General features: G+C 38.4%; 1 protein-coding gene across 3 annotated transcripts in view; it reads right to left on the reverse strand.

Annotated features, from left to right (window-relative positions):
- SORBS2 (sorbin and SH3 domain containing 2) overlaps positions 1–19,007 on the reverse strand; it is a 187,947-nt gene that overhangs the window by 105,521 nt on the left and 63,419 nt on the right. The window lies entirely within an intron of this gene.

Genomic DNA, 19,007 nt, shown 5'->3' on the forward strand with positions numbered 1-19,007 from the left:
TGCCCACTGCTTTTGATGCTGAAGATGTGCCTCCCAGCCAGTGGTGGCAGTTCTCCGGTGCGTTTCTCACAGCCGTCTCTGGGCGCATCATTCTAGATCACAGCCATAGGATGCTCCAGGCCCATTTTTATCCTCCTCGAAGGAGCCCAGACTTCTGTGCTTTTGTGCAAACAGCACAATCTGGTCCCTGGGTGGCTCCCACATAATCAGATAGAGTTGAAGGCAGAGGTGACTTGGATTTTCACTTTTCAGAGGAAGGGATGCTCTTAGATGAAGAGCAAAAACTCTCATCAGTCAGTACAGCATTCTCAAAAATGTCTGGTAGCTGTGACCAACACATCAAGCATGTCTTTCCTAAAGTTTATATGTGTCACTACATAACCCATAATCAGTAACATCTGATCAAGAAACTATTATCATAGACACATGTAAAATACAAAGATAGGAAGCACATAGAGCATTTGTTTACTTTGCAAGGACCAAAGCCACCTTTTATGGTTCCATTCATTAAGAAATTCATCCCAATTCTGAAGGTTTAGTCTCAAGAGGAAGAATGAACCATTAGATGGATGAGTCACATTTTAGTTAAAATCACAGGAACATTCAAAAATGAAATCATTTTATTCAGCGGAATGAACCTTATAAAAAGTAAATTACCTCATATACATTTGGCAAAAGACTAATTAGCTATTTTCAGTTCTTCCTGGGACAATCTCACTTATCCTGCCACCCTCTGTGCCACCTGCTTCTGTCTCTCTCCTTTCCCAGGGCTTTCCTGGTCATGCTGATAAAAAAAGGAAAGGCCAAAGAAGCATATGCAGTTCTGACAGCCATCAAGTCATTAAGGCAAAGCGGTCAAGGCCTCACAGTCAGTACCCTTTTAAAAGTGAGCTTCTTCCAAAGATACAAATAAAATACTTTCAAGACAGTTTAATATCATCTTTATCATTGCTCTTATATACTATCTTTTACAATTTGAATTCAAACATTGTTTCTGGGTTTCCAAACCTTATCTACACCTGTATCTATCTCTAAGTGTGTATGAATCTCTCTCTTTTCTTTTTCTTTATGCAGATTTTTCAATATACATCAACACTTAAAATAGAAGCCAGAGCTGATTCGGTATAAATTGAATCCCTCCTCTGTTGTTTGTCAGAAATTTTTGGCAAACTGAAGAGCTCTTAAGCTCTTTTCTTAAGTAAAAAGCAAGTCAATTTACAATAAAAGAGCTTTCATTTTGCTGAAACTAAATGGGAGGATTTAAAGAATGAAAAATCTTTGGTATTAGGGTAAGGATAATTATTAATGACTTTTTCCTCCTATTTTCCAAGTGTTTGTGATGCATTTTTTTACTTTTTCAATGACATAAAAAAAAAGCATATATGCAAATTAGAGCACACCCACAACCCTGTATTTAAAAGACTGTAATGTATGCCTGTGCACAGCAGAAAAGTGGACCTGCTGCTCCCTACCATGAACCTTTCTGCTCCCTTTGATATCTTTGATTGCCTCAAATTTCCATCTGTCCTTAGTGAAACAGCACTCACATGCTTTTCAAAGTTTAGTCCAAGCCCTTTGTATCCACTCACCCCAGGCCAAGCACCCACATCTTTGTATATTTCTGTAGGCTTTCTTTCTATGCCATGCATAGACTACCATCTTATTTAACTTTTTTTATGTACCACCATTCTAGCTATGTTACAAGGATGTTGAGGGAAAAGACAAAGTGCCTTCTACTTTTGGCCTCTGTTTCCTCATCGGTAGCACAAGGGGGACTAGGCCTCTACTTGTCATTAATGCAGGCCAGCTGTGATTCTTGTTCCGTGGACTCAAAGTCACCATTATTATTTTAGCTTTGCTCTCACAAAACTTTCCCTGGCCCAGAGATCCTCAGTCCCTTATTCCTCATCTGGGAAGGAAAATAAAAGCATGTCAGTGGCCCAATGGTCCAAGGCATTCAAACTTATTACTTATGTCATTTTTTGTTAAATAGACAAAAGGGAATTTTTCTGCTGCTGATTGTGTCTGATTGAGTTCTTGTGTTTTTCATTAGATCTACATTCACCTCCAGTTTTCAAGATGGATTGAATGTGTTTTCCCCCATATTTACCACTTCAGCTCTTTTCTGCATGATAACATGGTGCCCTGATTTGTATAATGGTCATTAAGTTTCCAGCACAAACGTGTTTTTGTCTTTGCTTCTTGTGGGATACACAGCTGCTTGCATGTGTGGGAGCCACTGCCTTACCAGTTGGGGAACCTGAGTTGTGTTTAGTGTTGGCACAGATGACAGAAACAACCATGTGCCTGACTGCTGCCCACACCGTGCGTAGGCGAGGGGGTGGCCTGGCCCAGTAGGTGGAGGTAGATGATGTTGCCCAGTGGATCTTAGAGAAACCAAGCGCTTCAGGTAAACATTAATGGGCTATAAGAGACACAAAACGGAGTCATAGCCCTGTTTGCAAATTGTGAATAAACAGTATAAAACATAATGAGGATCCCACTAATCAGATATTTGGAATTAATTTAAAATCAATTTAATGCCTTCTACAATTCAGCAAGATAGAATTGTGTAACAGATCTAGATAACTTTTTAGTACAGATACTTAGTTTCCCATGTTCAACTAGAGAAATTTGTAGAAATGTTACAGGTCTAACCAATGTTTCAGTTCATGTGGACTCTTGCTGTACAATATCATCCAAGTGCCTTCCGAGGGTCAAAATGCCTGCAAAAGTCACGGAGCAGGTGAGGCACGTCTTTGGTGTCCTACCACCTTTTTTCCATGTTTTCAACTCCCATCACTTTTTTGCATTTTTTATCTTTCCTCACAATTAGGTCTATACTCCTCCCAAGCAAAATTCCCAATCTTATGTTGGGGTTTGGGAGATGATACTTGAGGCAGTTGCAGAGTAAGATACAAATCAGAACAAGAAAGCAAGAAAAAGTAAGATTTGAAAGCAGGGCTATATAACCTAAATTATAGCAATTTGAAGATTCCTAAATCTACTTCTCATGCCCCAACCTGCCCCCAGAATGCCAGACCTGGCATGTGAGCTGCCTCCTCATTGTGTCCACTGGGATGCCCACCAGGCGCATGGCTTGCCCTCCCCTAGGGCATTCCACTCCTCTGTAAACAGCGTGACTGTTTCTGTTGTCCAGACCAAAAACAGAAACATGGCCTGACTCATATTCCTCTTCCATTGCTGAGCAAATCCTACTCTGTGCCTTCAAAGTGTGTCCAGGATCCAAATACTTCTCATCACCTTCTTCCCTACCACCTTACATCTTAGTCTGTGTCTGGGCTATTTCAGTAGCCATGTGATTGGTCTCCTTACCTCCATTTCATCACTTGCCATCTACTGTTTCCTAAGTACTCAGAATGATGTCTCCAAAATGTGAGCGAAAGTACTTTCTCCTGGGCTCCTCCCTGTCCTGGGCTCTCCCCGTGTCCTGGCTTTGTTGCTGCCACTGTGACCCGTGCTCTCTCCCCTGCAGGCTCCCTGACCATCTCCCTGCTCCTTGAACATGTCATGAACGATGTCATGAACATGCTCCTTGAACGATGATCCCAGAATGTTTGCTCTCTCCTTTCATTCTTCAAGTCAGGGCCCACATGCCACCTTGCCAGAGACAGACCTTTCCTAGCCACCCCTGTAAAATAACCTCCTCCATTCTTCTTTTACCCTCTACAAAATTTTTTTCTCCAGAGCATTTCTTAACATCTTCCATCTTATATGTTTGTATATTATCTCTTTCCTGAGAATGTAAGCTCAGAACACTGGGGACTGTTATGAGGAAAATGTGATTCAGAGGCAGGAAATTCAGTCATGGGGTTCCGCCCGCACACCGACATCCTGTGGCTCCACACAGGGTCGATGAGTATCACCAATTGCTGAGCTCAAACTTTTTGTCCTTTAGGAAATGCAAAGAGGTGGTCAACTTCACTAACTTCAGCAGCTTTATCAACTCTATCAGCTTTGCCACTTAGGCAGCTGGAGGAAGTACTAACTACTCTTATGGACAGGAGTGCAAGAAAAAGTCAAAGAGTGAGACAAGTCAGTCCTTTAAAAATTGATGAGTAGAAGCTATAATTACTATTTGCTAATTGGTCCCCTGTCATTATATTGCAGCACTGCATAAGTTAATATTGCCATATATTCATACTGAACACCATTCTTTGCCTTTGTTGTCTTCTCACATGAAACTGGACAAACATCATGATGTAACAATGCTGGCATAATTCAGTGAAATCAGGAATCACCACCACTACTCATGATCTTAATTTTCAATCCATAAATGTGATAGAATAGCTACCACCTATCCTAAGCATACTGAAAACAATTACTTCTTAGCAGTCACAACCCTCATTATTTAATTGGATATGTGGCTGATTTCCTATCTTACATCGAATTTCCTTGAGTTTTGTTAAGATTATGAGTAATGAGGTATTGCCTTATAAAAATAACACACTTGCATTTTAATAGGTTGTCTTCAATTGCTTTCTAAAGGGATCCTGAATAACGGCAGGCTGGAGTGAAGGATATTTGTCTGCACTATCTTACTGTGAGCCTCAAAGCACATCATTAGCCAGGCCTCTGACTCCGGGCTTGGTCTATACTTGGTCAATGGTCAATGCTCGGGTTCCATGAATACACTAAGCTGGCATCATGTAGAATAAAGGCAGATTGCGTGAACAATGCTTATCTTTATTTAAATTTGCCTTAGGCTCTTTTCTACCTCTTCATCACACAGACCTTGTAACCTAAAATTGAGCAAAAATATATTTTAGAACAGCAGTAAGTACAGTAGTCCTCCTTCACCAGGGTTTGCTTTCTGCTGTTTCAGTCACCCACCGTCAAACACAGTCCTGAAGCAGATAACGCCCTGCAGACACAGCATTAGAAGGTCAGTGGTCGCCTAGCGCTAAGTCACAATGCTGCGTCATCCACCCCACTTCATCTTACCAGGTAGGCATTTTATCATCATCATCATCATCACAAGAAGAAGGGTGAGTCCAGTATAATAAGATACTTTGAGAGAGAGACCACATTCATATAACTCTTACTATAATGTATTGCTATAATTTGTCTATTTTTAGTTATCATGGTTCATGTCTTACTGTGCCTTATTCATAAATTAAACTTTGTCATAGGTATGTATGTATAGGAAACACCAGAGTGTGTATAGGGTTTGGTACTATCTGCAGTTTCAGGCATCTACTGGGGGTCTTGGAAAATAAACCGTGTGGATTAGAGGGGACTATGGTAATATCGTCTTGCTATCTGTGTATTTCAAATAATTTTAAACTTTCACCTAAGTCATTTTAAGAACACATAGCTTTGAAAAGATAGGGAATTGTGGTTTTGAAGCACAAGTTAAAGGCTTGTAAATTATTGTTAAAAAAAACTATTTTGCAATGGCATTTTTCATGATAGGTTTTAGGAACTATCAAGATTTTCTAGTAAATCTATGAATTTGTTTGCAAATAAAAACAAATTTGTTTTACATATTCACTAGCTTTATATACTACTTTTGGAAAGCATGCTTATATAATTTATGTAAGCCGAGAGAGTGATATTAAGAGAAAAGGAGGTATCTTTAATATTTATGCTGCCTTAACAGGCATACAGTGTGATTATCCCATTTTAATAGTAAGGTAATCAGGCAAAAAAAGGGATGACTTAACTAACAATCTTCATTCTATGTTAATATTAATTTAGTCTCTAGCAGTTTATAACTTTTCTCTCCAAGAAATACTCCTGCACTCTAATAAAGAGATAATGATGTTGGTCAAAGGCCTATGACAAGGTCAAAGGGACAGATGTAAACAAAATAACATAACTTTTAAGATTAAAGAAAAAAACAGTTTATCCCAGAATAATTAAGGCCAAATAAAAATGAAGTGTAATTTTTAAATCAGGGAAAGTATTGATAAATCTAAGTACTTTTTCCTAAGTCCTGACTTACCAGCATTAAAAGACACTCCATTAGACTTCAGTAATTATTTTGATAAAAGTAGTTTAAAAACTATTTTATATAGTGAGTAGAAAATGTCTGGGGCCCAACAATTTAAAATGTAAAAGACTGAAAATGTAGACAGAATCCAAATTCTTTAGGATTATGCATGAGGGACAGCTTCCATTCATGTTTCCCTCTCTTGGCTATAAATGGATTAAAGAGAGATCATAAATAATAAATGAAAACTACTCAATGGTCAATAGACAAATATTGCTACCTGCTCCATGTTTCTGGGCTATGTAGCAGAATATTTTTGAAAGAAGGCTATTCTTGCTCAGTGCACACTGTTCCACAACGTCACTCCGCTGTAGAGCACTGCAAACTCAGTCTATTTCATTTCTTTAGTCTGCTCAGAACGAGAATACTTTTCTATATACAAACCGCAAGCAAGAGACCTAAAAACAAAAGTCTTCTTCCTCATCATAATAAACAGAAATAGACACAATTTCTGTATTATCAGAGGATTTCATAGAAAAAGTTTCAGAATTAATGTTTGTGATCCACATATGAGCTCTTTCCAAGAACTGTTGCATCACCTTCTGCCCTGTTTCCAGACAGAGAAATGGGGTCGGTGCAGAATAATGCCTGCTGCTGGGGCGGGTGGGTGTGGTGAGCAAGAGCCGAGACTCGGGGCCAGGCCAACTGGGTTAAAAGCCGGGCCCACCGTATCCACATGGAGAAGTTCAGGCAACTTACTCATGCTCTCTCTGAACTGCACTGGGTTTCCTCCTTTATAAATAAGGATGACAAGGGTGCCAACCTCCTCAGGCTGTGAGGGATCCAGTGATTAATGTACAGAAAGCACTTAGAAGTGGGTCTGGCACATAATGCCAAAAATGTTAACTACCACTGCTGTCCAAAGTGAATGTTTCTTTGGTGTTGATACCTGTTCCTAGTGGCTGGGTCATTTCATATGGGTCCCTTTCTTGCCCTGGTTATTCATTCAGATGAATTCCCTAGCCAGGTTTTCTCTTTTGATAGACCACTTTTTTAAAGGAGTGTGCCAGATCTTGGTTTGAAGAGATGAAGTGAATTCTCCTAGAGTCACATTTGTTCCCTTAATGCACAGATGGCCAAGGAAATCTGTGTTGATGGCACCTTCCATTTGTGCATGAAGCTCCAAGAGCAGTGGCGTCTGAGAGGGGCTGGGAGCTGGTTTTGATTGATGGTCTCCCAGCACACCAGACCGTGGGGGCAGATAAGCCCCCTGAGAGAAAACTTCAGAGAAGGCAAGGACTCGCGGGCCAACCCTCGGTGACAGATGGCCCTTTACTTTAGAGAGTTGGGAACAAGGAAACTGCAGAGCAACAAAGTGATTTTGATCACTAGTGACATTTTATTGCAATCAGATTTTTAACAACAAAAAGATTATAAACCTCTTCAGTCTCCATCACATAAAACTGCCTATGCTTGGAACATTTTAGTGCAGTGTTCCTCCAACACCATCAAAAACAGGTTTGCTGTTTGCAGGATACTGAAAAGAGTTAATAGCCAGTGCAGGAGCTCTGTTGGCTTCAAAGTTCAAAGTTATATGCACTCAGACTCAGCCACACAAATTATTTCCTGCGAGCAGTCTTCAGTGAATTGCTAGGAGATGACCGGTTTATGTTTTCCTTTGATTATAGGGCATAACCGCCGCACCGTCAAAATGCCAAAAGTTGAAAAAAGAGGCAGTGATTGCTTAAGAACAATTTTTTCCTGTTACTTGCCATGAGGTATTGAAACCTGGACTGTTATGCGTGAAGGGAGGAGATTAAGGGAGCCAGGAAGAGCTAGGTAGTAAGAATTGTTATCTGAGCAAGGCCAGTATTTCTCCATTTGTTGTTGGCATGTGACCGGTTTAATATATATTATTTTGTTTCATCAAACTGAGTCATAATTTTTTTAGTAATTTCTTGGAAAATTGTATCATGCATAGGAATGGTGGGTGTTTTATGGTTTAAAAGAAGTGCTTGTACATACACGTAGGAGCCTGCATGGATCAAAAAAGATAAAGTGCCAGATAAACTGAGGAGTAGAATTAGCGTAACCCTCTGGATTGAGCTAAATAAAGAGAAAGGACTGTAGCTCCTCTGGCCTCATTTCATTATACTACACCGTCTCCTGTACGTACAGTTATCAGGTATATCCTTTTCCATCATAGCCAATATAGTGTAGTAATTAAAAGTGACAGCCTGGGTTTAAATAATAACTCTACTACTTACTAGCTTCACGACTTGGGGCGAATTACTTACATGCCCTATGCCTCAGTGTCCACAACTATAAGATGGGGGACAGTACATATCTCATGGGATGGTGAGGAGTTAATACTTATAATGAAATAATATATGTAATACACCTAGAAAAACAACAGACTTAGAGAAGTGCTTGGAACAAAAAAATGATTAAGGAACTATCAGCTCTCATTTTCACTATGACTGTTAGTATTGTTAACATTATTTTATTGCACCATGAATACAGCCCATCACCACTCAAGAGTGTGGGTATCAGGGGTATGCAGCTGCAAAACATTGGAAAGTACAAAATTAGATAATTAGGGGAGACCAACCCAAGTAGGAGAAGTTCAAGGAAGCAGAGAGAAAGCTGAGTGATCTTAAATCTCCTGTCTTGTTACTTGTTGATTACCACCTTATTCACAACCATTTAGTGTGTATATGTTCCAGGCTATCTAAGGTTGGCCACACAGTAAACAGATCCCGTGCACAAGGACGTCTATATTTATTCCACCTACATGGCATGTTGTCCTGACTGTCAAGCAACAGAAGGTGTCCCTTTGATCTGGCCACTCAGGATTCTGTTGCTAAGTGGGTGGGTGGGTGGCCTTGGTAATTTTTCTATCTTTGTGGACTTCTGTTTCCTCTTTGCAAATGGGAGTCGGACATTTAGACCCTGTTTTCTTCATCTCCACACTTTCAAAATTTTATTATCTAACTTTATAAGAGTGCTAATTTTCTTTGCAGGTTAGCTCTAAGCAAATATGCCATGTGGAAACCCAGAGTTATAAATAAGGAACAGTTAGGTGTAATTTTTGCTCTACAAATGAGTCATACTCTCTACAAATGGATTACCAGATTCCATTAAATAGCAGGTTTGCCCAATGACTCTAACATAGTATCTGGTTTTCAATAAAACAGCTTGTCTGTTGTCTATTGTGTAAGAAAGGCATGTAGTAGAGTTGTTAAATGGTGCGTTTTTGAACTACTCTGGCAAATCATTTTCTTAGAGAGAGGTTACCAAGAAAAATGAGAGAGGAAAATTCAGTCTTTCTGTTTTGGAGAACCAGCAGCTATGGGTCACAGCTCCGGCACTAAAACGAGAAGGCTCCCTGGAGAAAATGTTAACAGACTTGCCATTATTATTTTTGTGGAGACTCTCAAACCAGTGTGAACCATACACTGTAATTAATTATTAAATGCGATCCAGGCCAGGGCAGTGTATTCTAACACAATTCAGATAGGTTTTGGTTATCAGTTATGTGATATGCAGAGTCACGGTTATAAGGATCAGTTTCTGCAACTCCATCCCTCAACCTACTTTTTTATTGTAAATAAACCAGATGAGGGGGGAAAAAAAGGCAAAGGGAGAAGGTACCATGTTTCAAGAACATTTGTCATGATATTTTAGTGACAAGCTTAATCTAATTAATTAGATTTGGCACTGACTAGCTTAGCATAAGGTGTTAGCTTTCTGCTGCAAATGAGTAGCACTTGACAAGGTGAGAAATCCTCCTTTGATTGTTGAAATCATCCAAGATGCATTTCTAATCTGTTCTGAAAATGAAAGCCTAGTACTATGTGATAAGAAAACTCTTTTCTCTTACATAACAGCTGAGCTCTACAGTAGGGGATTCTAGCATGGTCACTACACATGGAGGAGATGGTTAGTTCTCTTACACCCAATCTCTCTGTCTTCCCTTAAAAAGGAAGTTTTAGCTGGGCACATGGCTTTAGTCAGGCAAAGACTACGTTTCTCAGTTTCCCTTGCTTTGTGACCAGCTTTTAGCTGCAGTGCAAGAGGACCTGGTGCACCCTCCAAGAGGCTGTGGCCTTCTGCTTTCCCGTCTTCTCCTGGCTGCTGGCTGGAATGCAGGCCTGGTGTAGGGGTCTGGAAGCCATGTGTTGAGTGTGGAGGAAGAAGCCTAGGTCCTTGATAGCTATGGAGCTTCTCACCCTGCACCACCGCATGTACCTCCGCATGAACTGGCAATAGACTTTTCTTATTTAAGCCTTTATAGGCTTATTGGTTTGGATCGGTTTAACAGCACTGAGCTTTTATCCCAGCGAATGGACTACCACAGTTGGAATCCAGCAAATTGCAATAATATCATTCAATTTATGCTTACTTATAATTATAAGGAGAAAGTTTCCAATTTTAGATTGTCTTATTTTCCTTCTGTCACAGATTGAGTAAAATGTGGGCTAGTAAACATATTCCTTGTGGCACTAAAACTCCTATACAGCTTTCAAAAATCTTATTTCCTTCCTCCCTTTCTTCTTTCCTTCCTTGAATGCTTCTCCATTGGACTATAAATTCCTTGAGGACAAGACCTGTACCTCATGTTCCATGGTCTTCTATCCCAAAGCTAAACACAGTGTTTTAGCACCTAAAGAGGTCTTAGTGGGCCTTTGTTATAGAAATACTCAAAAGACATGCACAGAGCTGTATTAATTTTTAACATTGCCATGCGTTTAATTGAATTCCTGAAATGAACAATTTGGAAACAAGTGCGTAAATTAAATATAAAACTTAATTGCTAAGTTTCCAGACAGACATTATTAATCACTAATGGTAACAATACATTTAAAGAGAAATTTCCAAGGCATCTAAGTGATTCATTACCTCCAGAAACAGCCTTAGGCACAACAAACAGTAACATGATATATTTAGTAAGATGGAATTAAAAACCCCGTAAGGCAGTTCAAACCCAGTATTTATTTCCTACTGATCATTTCTAGTAAAAATTATCTTAAAGTTAAGAGACCCAAGAATCATAAAAATAAAATACCCATGGAATGTCTTATAAGAAACAACATTACTTATTCTGAGGTTTATAAAATAAATTGGAAAAATGTCTTAAATTTCTCATTTTTTCTGAGTTGATACTATAACAGTAGATTCTGATTATTCACATATAATGTAAACTTCTTTACAAGTGAGAAGATTGCTATAACCGAATAATGAATCAAGTTGTATTGTACCTGGTTTATAATGTGCTGTGCATACAATGCCTATGCCTTTGCAGTGCAGAAATGGGACAATGTTAAGGTTTCAGGACATTTTCTAAAAAAAATTTAGAAACATATCTTGGCAAAAAAAGGCAAAATCTTTCATGTATCTAAGAGGCTGGACCTGGGTCATTCTACCTTGCTAATCTGCCTATGTGAAAGCTGTTTGTTTATTAGCCTTTGATTTTGAGACCTGAAGAATGCATACACTCAATTTATGAAAGATATTTATTTACATTATTATCCCAAAGAATAAACTGCTTTTTTTTGGTAGTGAAGGTATTGATAAATCTATGCCTTGGACTGAGACAGTGTGGGCTGAAGGGACATCCAACCAGGGCTTTAAAGCTTAGATTCTGAAATCTGCTTAGAAAGTAGAATTTAAATGTTCTCACCAAAAAAAAAAAAAAGTGAGGTGACAGCTGGGGGGGAATCCTTTCATTACATATACATACATCAAATCATCATGCCATGTACTTTAAATATCTTAGAATTTTATTTGTTAGTTACATGTTAGTAAAACTGAAAAAAGAAAACAGACCCCAGCCTTGCCTCTAACATCTCATTATCCATGTTACTAGCTGTGTCTCTGTCTCCCTAGGCTTCTGTTTTCTCACCTTTGCACTATGAATGATGGTCAAGGTCTTGATTGGTCTACCTCATGGGGCTACTCAGAGGCTAGTGTGAGACAATCTAGGACAAAGTTCACTGTGGACAAAAAATAAATGGCAATGAAAACTGACTTCCAAATTCCTCCTTTTACCCCCTCTCATTATGTGTGATAGAAACATTAGATCTGTTATCTCTTCATAGACAAGATCACCCTGGTGATTGAATCTTTGCCCTAGCTTTCTGCAAGAACACAGAACAGGTAGCAGTGAACGCTTTGAAGCTTGCATAGCCAAACTTTCTGGAGCAGCCAATGAAAGTCCTGTCCCCCTTCCCACTTTGACGCCTTCGATGGGGATTTTGATCCAAATGTGAAATGCAAATGGAGTGGAAAGCCAAACACTATGGAGAAAGATATTTTTGGTATAACCAGAAGCTGAACTCTAGACCACAGTTTCCAAGAAACCAAACATTTTACCATAAAGTAGGAGAAGAAAATATCCAGATCTTTCTGCAGAGTAAAATGGTTTCTGTTTTCACATGCATTGGAGAAAAGGGGCAAACAAAGGCTGTTTTAGGAAATGAGCTCAATCACTGGAGGAAGGGCAACTGTTCCAGAGAACTGGTCTTCTAGAAATTACAGACTTTTGTTCCTTATAATTAGGCCCTGTGTTGCTCAACTTCAAAATAATTTAGAGAAAACTATCATGTGACATTATAACTTTTCTCCCAAACAACCTTCTCAATGTGTAACAAAGTGTAGTAAGGGAGAGAAATGAGAAGTTCTTTTAGATTTAGCCAAAAGGGTAATTTAAGCCCCAAGTCATTACAGAAATGAACACCAGTGGTTCCCGTTAAAGGGCCATGAATTCTGTAACGATGTTAGAACCAATGGCCCTTCAGAATAATCTGTAAGAAATAAATGAAAAGGAGATTGTTGTCACTGGGGGTAAGGGGGACGGGCAGGATGTGACAGCCGGGATCATGTATCAGCTTTATCTATCTTTCTGGAGAATGATATCAGGGATATATGTGTTGCTTTCTGAGTTTTGTTGTTAGGAAAATAAAAAGACATCCATGAAACTCTAATAAAAGAGTAGAATTCCTAGTTCTTTGGACCTCAAAACATTTTTTTAATCCTAATCATATGTGAGCAATTATTTTTTATTGAAAATTATTACTATTATTATTCATGTGGATATTTAATTAGAAAGTGGCATTATCTGAAAAACTGTTTCTGCAATTTACTCTAATAGAGTTTAACATGAAGCAACTATGCTACCTTTTGGATATTTTTAGAGGTGTGAAAATCCTGAATATCACTTAAAGCTTTGCAGAATGGTACTCCACAGTGAATTTGTTTATGGCATGAGATTGGTGGTAAAAAATAATCAGGAATGGATCGTTAGTTATTCTGCGATAGAAGTTTGAAAAAAACGTGTTGCAAGAACAGGGCTGGAAGAAAACGTAAGGGTCCTTTTCCTTCATTCCTGTTTCAAGTGACCTTTGTTTCCTTGTTCCTTTAATTAAAGGCTGAAACACTGATAATGCTGTTGATAGTAAATATTTATTAACCAGAAGCACCTGAACTTTTCTTAACATTCCTTTACTGTTACCCAAAACCCTATCCACCATGGGCACCCAAAGTGCCAGGAAAATAACCAGTTTACTAAGATTTAGCATAATATGATTTGTTCAGTAGCTGAAGTGGGCCAAAGCTGAATTCACATCATCACAGGGGGGGAAAGAAAGCATCTGAGGAATGAGATGCTCAATCTCAGAGCCACTTAAAGGTATATTGTATTTTGGGCACAACTTTGGCCCTAAAAGCGAGCACCTGAAATAACACAGATGCCTTCTTGCTGTAGCAGCTGAAAACACAGAGAAAAGGACTCTCTTTGCTCCATCTCCCTTACAAACTTTGAAAACGATCCTATATTTTTGGAGAATAAGCACCAATTTAGTTTAAAGTATGGATCGCACAGAACAAGGTATGTTTTGATAAGCTTAAACCTAAGCAATATGTGTTACCAGAGCAATCTGTCTCTGTGAGGATCATGAGAAAATAGCTGTGAGCCTTTAAGGGAAGGGAAGCCAGGAGGAAAACCAAAGATCTAGTACACCAGTACAGGATGTGCCGAATACCCATAAAAAGGTTGGAGACGCTGTTTGCTTCCAGCACTACTCTTGCTGTATTCATTTCCTTGGAATGATTTCCCATGTTTGTTGAGGCATACAGAATTCAGGGGCTTGGGGTAGGGAATGTGTCTTATCCACACTGGAAATATTATGTATAGCTTTTTGGAGTTTTGTGATGCATCTTTTTCAGTAGCTTTTTCATGAAGCTTTCTAATTCAGTCATCTCTGTACAGCAGAGGAAGAAACGGTATTATTCATAGTCACAGAGCAGGACATGGGCCTAGCTTCAGTGAACATCACGTCCTAGGTTCATGAGGATGAGGAGTGGGCAGTTGCAGTGTATTAATCCAGATCGAGGTGGCCTTGCCGCTACGTAATTTCAGTCACTTTACTTACTTTAAACTTTTCTTGGTATGCCATGTACACAAAGGGCAGATATGCAAAATGTAAGAGTTTTCAGGGTTTTTGTCATCTACTTATTAGCCCCTGATACTCTGGTAATTTCGCTCCTCTATTCCATATACTAATTTCTTTACAATTGGACAGCAAGAAGTAGTTCCAGGGGGATTCAAATTAGCCTTTGATTGTTTCAACATCCAAATAGAGTTAGCAGTGTTCCAAAGAGTTTCTCGACTTACATATAGCCTCTTTGGCTGTTTTTGAGGATGCTTGGGTGTTTTAGGGGGGAAAAAAAAGGACACCATAAATTTAGATTTTAAGCTGTGTGGGCATGACTTGTGTGTGTTTTGATTGAATACTTGGGGGTATTTTCATGCACAGTAAGTGGAAAAAAAGTGAAAAAGGTGCAGCTAATTAATGGTGTGTAGCTCCCAGAAGGAGCTAGTCATCCATCCCCAGCAGTGATTTCTGGAGTGTTTGCAGACTTGAAATCTCTGAAATCATACATGCATTCCTTAAGGCCTCAGAAAAGGAGACTCTCAAAGCAGCTTGTTCTTATGTCTAATGTATTGACTGTAATTACTCTTTTGTGTTTTCAAAACACTTTCCTTACACAATACTAGAATACCTATTTTCTTCCTCTCTGTCTGTTTCTCTCACTGTATGTGTGAGATTAATTTCTTTCTCACCCTTCTTTCTTACATCTCTCATTGCATCGAGTTCAGCACCTTGCACATCTTACATGCTCAGTACATGTTTTTAAAAAATGAATCATTTAGAAGATTGTTACCAGTTTATATTTTAACGAGCTTTTTTTAAAAGCAATTACAGTAAATCTTTGACTAGTTCCATAAAAAGATTTAGACATCTGTTTTTGAGCATTCTTCTGTTAATATTTACAATGAACTTCAGTCTTTTGTGGGTCAACAGCTACGAATCATCATAACCTGCTGTAATCTAGTAGTGTCAAAAGGGTGGGAATTAATCCTGCAACATGCACCATGCTGTAGAGATTCTAGTGTGGAATTACCACCACTGATGCTGGATATTCTGGCTAATAATTTGTATTCAAAGGAGAAGCTGCATTTGACAAAACTTCTAAATGTGGATTTCTGGCACCTACCACTTAGAACTCAATTCCAGAAGATAACACAAAATATAACATCCTAATAGAGCTTCTAGCAGAGCTTCCTTGAGGAAGTCACTTTATCTCTCCAAATCTTAATTTCCTCACCTATAAACCTGTGAATTAAAACTTTGTGGTAAGAGTCCCAAAGGTAATTAATCAAAATTCTGCCTTTGTACTTGGACATAGCTTTGGTCATTAAATATTAGCTATTGTTGGTTTTAAAATGGTTTTTGTTGTAACTACTGCTATTAATTTCAGGTGCATCGCTTCAGTCATTTTAATTTCATTTTGTCAAATAAGTTATCACAATAATGTATTAGTTAGGTTTCCTGTCTCTAGTCCTCCCCACTCAATCCCTCGAGTCTCTCTCCCTCTCAAATCTTTCTCTTTCTCTTTTGATTATATGGTGCAGTTGTTGCAAGCTCAGTCTTTTGAAAAGGAACCGTGACTTTGCACTGTCTATTAATAAATTTCAAGTCAAGCCCAGCACAATATGTCCCCAACCTAACTTTCAAGACATTATACTCCATTTCCCTTTTCATATTCTGTTCTTTAGACAAAGTACACATGTTGCTTCTCCTTTTTATGCACATTTTATGTTTTAGCCTTCATTTGCATTTAATCAGCACATTTTAACTGGGGACCCACTGCGTGTCAGACATAATTTTGGTCTTAGGGGTGCCAAGATAATGAGAACAAGTCCCTGTCTTCCAGAAGCATGTGACTGGGGTGGCAAGGCAGATAAGATTTGGAGTCACATTTTTTTTTTTTCGCTATGTTTCTTCCTTTGGGATTACTCCTAATTACTCTTAAAATCATGCCCATCTCAGAGTAGCCCCTGTGCCAACATCATAAATTTCTTGCTCTCAGTCAAACTAATGTGGTTCCTTGTAGGCACCACTTCATCTTGTCTTAATTTATGAAATTTGTGTTCATTTTTTTTGAAGGCAGAACTATACTTTCTTCACTTTTATGCTCTTCATTGTGCTTATACATAATATGCTTTCAGTAAATACTTGCTGAATATCAAAGGAACATATTAGTAGAATTTGACTTTAAAGAGAGAAAAATATCCAAAGTTTTCATGGGTCATTTTTAAAAAGATCTATCCCCAAAGATACTTAATCTCACAAAACTTACTTGATAGGAGGTCTGTGCTACTTAGACCAACCTGATGATAGTTTTGGAAACCCCATTTAAAGAGACATAAGGAAATATATATGTATATATATATATATGTTTTTTTAAACTTGACTAGACTTAGCCTGAATGAATAAGGAGATTGGTTGTGTATTTTCCTAATGTTCTTTTCTGTTCTTGGACTGTTTGTCTTACAATTACATACATATTAATATATCAGAATTATAGAAATAGATTTCAGAAAAATAGAAAGAGATAAATATAAACATAAAGATAAACATAGCATGAGAGCCTGGACATTGACCAGAGATTTCAGAAATAGAAGTATTAGAAATGTGTCTGGGACGAGGGTCTGTTTTAGCACATTTGGACATGCATCTTTAAATATGAGACACATTTCTGGAAAGAACATAGGGTCCTGTGAGTGAAGGATTGAATTGCCTGGCTTTATATTTACTTGAGGCTATTATAGAGAATCAACACAAGTGTGAAGGGAAAGCAAAACCAAATGAGTTTGGTTTGAGAGACGTTAGTATGCTTCTAACAGATTTAGACCCCAGAACAGATGCTTTCACAAAAACAGCAGCATCTGTAAGTGTGCACACATGTTCCTCTCTTCATTTTCCTTGGCATTATTTCCATGGTTACTAAATGAGTCACTCACTTCAGTCAACACTGATGTGATAGAAATAGCTTCATCAAAGCAAATTCTCTTCCCCTCTGAAAAGTGGACAGATTCTTGAGGAATGTCCACAATTTGCAGTAATGATCCTATTACTTACATGATCACAATTACAGCTAACTAAATAGATGTCAGAGTCAGCATATTGTGTTAACAACTTACTATCAAAGTAATAATACATACAAGAAGGAATCAGGAGGATTTTAGTAAATTCAGTGATTGGTTCTTTATTAAACTCTCATGTAGGGCATTTTAAATGAGCCTATCTCATTTATTTCAGTGCTTTTGATTTTTTGAAATACATGAAAAATTAACAATTTTGTTAGCAGAGTACCAAATTAAGCCTTCTCTCAGATCATACCTACATTAAAAAAAAGAAAAGCCTGAAGAGATTCTCTGCATTTCAGTAAGCTCTTAAATAAATGTGTTCATTAGGAAACAAGCCTTATTTATCAAGGTTATTTAAGCATTAAGCTCCAGTAAACTTGATTTCCAATTAAGGACCCATGATTAGGCTTATTTTATTTTGATAAAACCAGGTTTGCCATACATTGAAAGACAAAAGAAGAGGAATAACTTATTGAGGAAACATAACGGAACCCAAATAAAACCACCTCACTCACTGTTTTGGTTAATGTTTGTCCTTGAATCTACTCCAGACATGCTTTCTTTGATGACTAACTCTCACAGGAATATAATTGGTTTTTAACATTAAGCCCATCCTGGTCATACAGTCCTTGACCAGGAGTCTGATATTAAGAAAAAAAAATACTTGAAATATATATGTCAATTTCTTAATCATTAATTTGAGTTTTAGTAAAGCTATGGTGAATAACTAACTTTCTTTGGTGGATGTTAGAATATTAAAAAAAGATTTTTATTCCAAAAACAAAGTGCTTGTTTTCTGGGTCGGTGGGCCCATTCCACCAGCCCAGGAGTAGGACTCAGACTGTCTCTTCTAGAATGGAGAGCGGGAGCTCTAGTGTAATGCCGGCAACTCATTCCCTAGAGAAACCCACTGCAGGAATCCACGTTCCAAGCTCTGGTTCTAGGTAAATGTTTTCACCTGGCTGTGCAGTTGATCAGGGCCCGTGGCTTGCCGAAAGCTGTGTTCATAGCCGGGGATCACTTGAAAATATTTTGCTAAATTTCTGTCTTTGCCAGTCCATCTAACTCGGATAGTTGTGATGAATCTTGTATTCTGGATAAATACTAGTGCATGCTTCTTTCACTGCCTCTACCCTGTAAGCATTCTTTTCTCTTCCTTGAAGGTTCGATAAGACTATTTTTGGTGAAGTAGCAAACCACAGGGCCTTATTTCTATATTTGGTTACTCAAATGCCTTCTGCCTTCACCTAGACATCACGAAAGATGTAAAACAGCACAAATTCTTTTAATTCCTAATTCGTGGTGTTTCTCAAATCAGAAAGAAAATAAATTAAGATGCAAAAGCTATTTATTCATCTGTAAGGTCTCATTAAATCATACTGTTAGTGTTGAGATCAGTGCCTTGAAGACTGGCAACCAGTGCAAATCCCGGCTGTGAGTCCCGTCTGCTCCTTAGGGAGGCGGGGAGGGTGACCCTCTCCCTAACAGTTTCTTCAGCACTCAAACCATCCTGGCCATTCATTAGGAGCCAAATACATGAATAATGAAGAGGAAGAA

This window comes from Manis pentadactyla, chromosome 7 (genome assembly GCF_030020395.1).
Source record: "Manis pentadactyla isolate mManPen7 chromosome 7, mManPen7.hap1, whole genome shotgun sequence".
NCBI classification, from domain to species: domain Eukaryota; kingdom Metazoa; phylum Chordata; class Mammalia; order Pholidota; family Manidae; genus Manis; species Manis pentadactyla.